We start from the raw sequence: 6,558 nt of genomic DNA, 5'->3' as shown, positions 1-6,558 counted from the left end.
AACTCACTCTGTAGACCAGGCTGGCCTCAAACTCAGAAATCTGCCTGCCTCTGCCTCCCGAGTGCTGGGATTAAAGGCGTGTGCCACCACGCCCGGCTGTGCTGTAGCTTTAACTGCACGGTAGCTTTCAAACTTTTCAGTATAAAAACTGGAAGTCTAGTTTTGTATATTAAAATAATGAAAGCTCTGGGTCAGAGATGGCTCAACAGATAAAAGGCCCTTGACTCCGAGCCGAATGAGACACGGTGTCTCTCTGACCACACCAGCACTGGCTGTGGCACTGAGGCCCCTGTGCCCATGCAGAACAAGCATAATAGTGACTGGAGAAATGGCTTAGTAGTAAGGGTTACTTGGCTCTATCCCGGATGCTCTCTGCTGGCCTCTGAGAGCACTGCATACACATAGTGTTCATAAACTCAAGCTGGCACACACACACACACTATTAAAAAATAGACATGGGGCTGGAGAGACAGCTTGTTGTTTAAGAGCGCCTGCTGCTCGCTTTACAGAGGATCCGAGTTCAGTTCCCGCCACTCATATTCGGAAGCTCACATCCGCCTGTAACTCCAGTAATCTGACACTGTCTTCTGGCCTCCGTGGACATAACCCCACACACAGGATTCACTCACACGGACTCTTATGTTAGTTGGGTGTTTATTACTGGGGGTTGAAGCCAGAGCCTTGCACATGTTGGGCAAATGCTCTCTACTTGGCCTCCCTCAATTTAATTCTGCTTTTGAGAAAGGGCCTTATGTAGTAGCCCAGGCTGGCCTCCAACTCAATACGTAGCCAAAGATGATCTTGAACGTCCATCCCTCTGCCTACACTTCCCAGTGTGCTGGGGTTACAGGCACGTGCACCTCCTGGTTTATGTAGCACTAAGAGCCAAACCCAGGGCTTCATGCATGTTAGGCAGAACCCAACACCACCATCAAAAAAACCTATCAACTGAGCCACAATTCCATCCCCCCCGATTTTTTGTTTTGAGGCAGGATCTTGCTAAGTTATCCAGGGTAAACTTGAACTGAGAGCCTCCTGCCTCAATGTCACAGATAATTAGGATTACAAGCATGAGCCACCACACCTGGTACCACTCAACTTTAAAGGTTCTGTTGTTGTTATTGCTGTTAATTATTCAGTAGGTCTCTATACAATTTCACTAGTGCCTTGTCTTTGGAGACTGTGGTGGAGGGTTCTTACCCAATCCCGGTCTCCACAGGTGACCCCACTGCTGACCCCACTGCTCACCAGTCTCATTACCCGCCTTGATGGAGAATTCAAGTGTGGTTTAGGTTCCAGAAAGACTCTGGGGACCAAGTAAGTCAGGACCGTTACTATTTGAAGTTCAAATGCGTCTTCAAAAAACGGTATTTGCGTACCCAAAAAACTTGGGACCTCGTTGAACTCGCAGGAAACTGTCCTTCCTCATGAACTATTTCCCCAACCTTCTTGTTTGATCTTTCGAACTCTTCTCCCCCACTTTGGGAATCACTGATTACTGTACGTCACTTGGTGTCCTCACCCGAACCCCTTTATTCTCCTCGTCAGGAACATGTGGGTTTAGCGTCTTCCTTGATTCCATGCTTGATGCACCTACCAGCCACAAAGATGGAAATCTGTAAACCTTCCAAAAGTAAATAGTAAGATGCCAGGGAAAGAACCGCTAACGCAGAACTCGAAGGCATCGCCTGTTGAGGTGCATCTGTCCTTTCTCTGCTGCAGCCACAGACCCTGGAAAGTGGGTGGAGGCCTTAGAGGTATTGGTTCTGACATTCCAACTCAGCTACATAATCCTCACCAGCAAATTGAAGCACTTAATTCTGCTAAACTATATAACACCGCCTTTTCAAAACCCAATAGATCCATGTCCACTTTGCTGTAGTTAAAAAAAAAAATTACAACCACATTTGTGAATGTCACATTTTCTTGAACTTCATAATTTTAATATCACTTGGGTAGGCTTTATAGTTTGTTTTATTGTTTTAAAAGTCATTTGGGGCTCTAAAAGAAGTCAGTTTTTCCAAAGTTGTCCTTATGATTTTTTTTTCACACAGTCAGAACTAATAAAACAAAACTGCTGTAGCTATTTAATTCAAAATCTCTTGGAGTTTCAATATTTTCTCTCTGCTGGATACTAAAGCCAATAAGGCTACATGAGATTTTAATTATATGCCGAATTAAACAAGACTCGCCAAAAATTTGGTGCCATTTATTTTCGTCATTGTTATTTTGAAAGAGAACGAATTTTGCAGGAGAAAAAAGTAATTCTGGCCTCTCACTTATCAACGGAGAACTTAGATAAACTCCTGCAACTTGTTTTCAACAATTAAGTCTTCATAGAGTTAAACTTTTCAATTAGCTGTGCTTGAACACATCAGATGATTTTTGCTGTCGCAACTTGGTTCTGTCTGCATTTACAATGAAAGGTGCATTCCCTTCAACTGTTGGACTGAACAATTTATTAAGCCTCATATAAAATTATTTTTATCTTATGTAATATTTGACAAAAGCTAAGTAGAGTTTTAGGGTATTTTTTTAAACTAATATATTAACTACAGATACCTAGTCCATGACATGGATAGTATCAAAGCCTGAAAGTACAGAGGGGATGGGCTCGCACTGTGGCAGATTCACCCACGTTCCCTTTCCACATTTTCTAATCTGCCACACACACTGCACAGCACTCTACCGCGGGTGGGTTTTACTGCCCACAGACTATATAGTTTATGGTATTTGAACAGTGTAAAAGGTGATGAACTGAATAATAAGCACACCGTTTTTTGTTTTTTTTTTTTGTTTTTTGTTTTTTTGTTTTTAATGGGTACAGGATCTGAGAAGGCACTTCCCCCCAGAAATTTAGATAGCGGTAGCTAGTAAGCACACAAATGAGAGAGATGTCCAACACCATTAGTCATCAGGGAAATAAGTGCAAATCAAAACCACAGTGAGACATCACTTTGCGACAGCTACGAGAAGTCTGTAAAAACAAGGGTTGGTGGGGAATGTAGCATTTGGAATCCTTATATCTTGGGGACTGAAATGGGAACAGTCTCATTTTCAGCATGGTTACACACACAGTTCCCGTTCCCATAATACCAGAAGGTTGGCTCCACTGGACTACTATAGTTCCACCCTTAGGTTTAGACTCAAGACATGATAATGTATGTTCACACCTAAGCTTGTGTTTAGCAGTTTATTCTAAACAATGGAAGTACAATACCCAAAGTGAACAATCCAAATGTGGATAAGTAAAAGTGTGGTATATCTGCACAATATAATATCAGTTAGCCAGGTGTAGTGGGGCACGCCCAGGCAGAGATTAAACTCAGGACACAGAGGTAGGTGGATCTATGCGTTTGAGGCCAGCCTGGTCTACATAGGGAGGTACAAGACAGGTAGAGCTGCACAGAGAAACCATCTCTGAAAAAGCCAAATATATGTATGTATGTATATGTATATGCAGAACCTTCCAATCGAACCCAGATCTCATCAATGTGGTGAGGCCTTCCCCTGTCTCTCCTGGAATTACAAATAAGCTGCCATGTCCATCCAGCATTTACCCGGGCTCTGAGAACTGGAACACGGGTGCTTGCTCAGCAAGTGCCTTAACCACTGAGCTATCTCCCCAGCCCAAGGGGGGAAAAAAGATAAGGGTTGAGTTGTAGAGTATGTAAATTACCTCACTAAAAGCAGTATTTCACATTAGTAGTTCTTTTTTTTTTTTTTTTTTTTTGGTTTTTTGAGACAGGGTTTCTCTGTATAGCCCTGGCTGTCCTGGAACTCACTTTGTAGACAGGCTGGCCTGGAACTCAGAAATCTGCCTGCCTCTGCCTGGGATTAAAGGCGTGCGCCACCACGCCCGGCTTAGTAGTTCTTTTAATGAGGAAAGGATGCCATCTGGAAGCCTTACGTATGTAACCTACCGTTTCACCCAGCAGAAGTGATATCTTAACAGATAATCTAAGTCTAAGGGTGTGTACTGCCAGACTTCTAGGTGACAGCCCTTGAGAAGGTAGCAGAAATGACGAAGCAGGACTCTTGCTGTCTGAATCATGCCTTCTTTTAATCAGCGCACCAACCTGCCCCATTGGATCCCCACTCCCAGCCCTCAGAAAGATGGACTTGATTGCCAAGGAACAAAATGTTTAAAGGAAAAAAAAAAAAAGCCTAGATTGTGGTCCTTTTTTTTTTTTTTTTTTAAAGATTTCATGAAGTCATTTGGGAGACTATGGGGAACAAGTGGCCCCATCCTTGGCTCTAAGGATTCTATTCTGAGAAAAGAGAAAGACAATCAATGTTGAAAGACCATAAGGAAATCAAGGGACTCTGTGTGCGGTATGTGTGTGTGAGAGAGAGAGAGAGAGAGAGAGAGAGAGAGAGGTGTGAGAGAGAGACAGAGAAACAGACAGACAGACAGACAGACAGAGATCAAGGAGGTGGGGGAACACTGAGGGGCTGTGAAGGGTGGGGATCTGGAAGAGCCCTGGGAGCCATCTAGAAAGCCAGGAGGCATCCGCATGCAGCAGTGAGCTCACCCAGTCTTTACCTGCTGGATCTGGAGGGACTGTTTGACTTTTGGAGATTGCGTTTCCCCCAGCTGTGAAATGGACCCGGCATGTGAAATTATTTCAAACTGGCTCATTAACAGATTCTGGGATTATTAGGAGAGTCAGGAAACTATTACTCACACATAGGTTGGACTTAAAAGCAAAATTCCTAGCTGAAATCATAGGTCTCAGAAAGGAACAGGAAACGATAAAGGAAAGACACGGACAACGGTGGGAACACATGAGAGGATGAAACAGGAAGTGGCCTTACAAAGCCCCCTGTTTTTGTCTTTTGAAATGTTAATCCAGTTGTACACAATCTGACATACGGTAGGTGATTAATAGATATTTTTGAACCTTTAGATGGGTAGGGGATGAATCTAAGGCCAATGGGCTTTTGTAGCAAAGAGCCTTTACCCACTAATCCATCTTACCGACTCTTGTAGTTTTGATGGTCTGTGATGCTGCTGATCAAACCCACATTCCCACACTCCACCACTGACTGAGCTACACCCACAGCTTTCTTAGATTCTTTAGGCTCCCATTTCCTTAAACGTAGCAATGGGATTAGATTAGCGCCTTTTTCCTGATTTGATGATGTTGTGAATGTAAATAATATTCTTATATTCTAGCTAGCTCATATAAAAGACACACAATCCTGGTATTTTATTTATAAGCTGTAAGCCTAGACTGGGCAGGTTTGGAGCTATTCTGACATCCCAGCCATAGGTCCCTTGTTTCTTGCTGTTTCTCCTGGTCACGTCCTCATGGTCTGTCTCCTCTCATGGGGACTTCTCTCTCTTCTGTTCTCCCCTGCTCTTTTCTGAGATCCCTCACTGCATCTTCAAGTCTTGTCTTTCTCCCTCTACTGCCCAATTACAGGCTTTGGCCTTTTATTGATCAATTAACTTGAGCAAGGTTTGCATAATAAAAGCTGGTGTGGGTGTGTGTCTGTGTGTGTAAATTTGCATATCTTGGAGCAACCAGATCTTGGGTACAGAATTTAGCATTTGAACACATATCATCACACCAACCCCAACATGTGAAGGTTAAATACATTGTTAACATGTACGTTTCCGGCATATAGTAAGCACTCAATAAATGGTTGTCATGGGAATTTTACACTGTCATGGGAATTTCTGCCACTGACAATGACACCCACAGCAGTGAAGGGCCAGCAATCCCCAGGCTGTCCCAAGTCTTTTGGGCCTGAAGAGGCATTGGATCCTCTGGAACTGGAGTTATAGATAGCTGTGAGCTGCCATGAGGGTGATGGGAACTGAACCTAGGTCCTCTGCAAGAGAAACAAGCCATCTCTCCAGGCTATTTTTGTTTTGTTTTTGAGACAGAATCTCACTATGTAGCCCGGGCTGGCTTGACTTCAAGCCAAATCACAGAGATCCATTTGTCTCAGCCTCCAAAGTGCTATGATTAAAGGCCCACAGCACTATGCACAATACATTATATCATATACATTTTTAAGATTTATGTGTAGGGGTGTTTTGAAGGCATGTATGTCTGCGTACCATGTACGTGCACCGCCTGTGGAGGCCAAAAGCAGGCATCATGTGCCCTGGAACTGGATTTACAGGTAGTTGGGGACCACTATGTGGATGCTGGGACTTCTGGAAAAGCATCCAGTGATCCTATCTGCTAACCTGTCTCTACTAACTTATTTATTATATATAAGTACACTGTAGCTGTCTTCAGACACACCAGAAGAGGGCATCAAATCCCCATTACAGATGGCTGTGAGCCATCATGTGGTTGCTAGGATTTGAACTCAGGACCTCTGGAAGAGTAGTCAGTGTTCTTAACCGCTGAGTCATCTCTCCAGCCCAAGTCTCTATTTTTATTTATTCATTTGTCTGTTTTTCGAGACAGGGCTTCTCTGTGTAGCCCTGGCTGTCCTGGACCTTGCTCTGTAGACCAGGCTGGCTTTGAACTCACAGATCTTGCCTTTGCCTCCCATGTGCACCATTTTTTATTTTTTATTTTTTTTTTTGGTTTT

The sequence above is a fragment of the Mus caroli genome, chromosome 19 (assembly GCF_900094665.2).
Source record: "Mus caroli chromosome 19, CAROLI_EIJ_v1.1, whole genome shotgun sequence".
Classification (NCBI taxonomy): domain Eukaryota; kingdom Metazoa; phylum Chordata; class Mammalia; order Rodentia; family Muridae; genus Mus; species Mus caroli.
Note: the sequence above shows the minus strand (reverse complement) of the source record.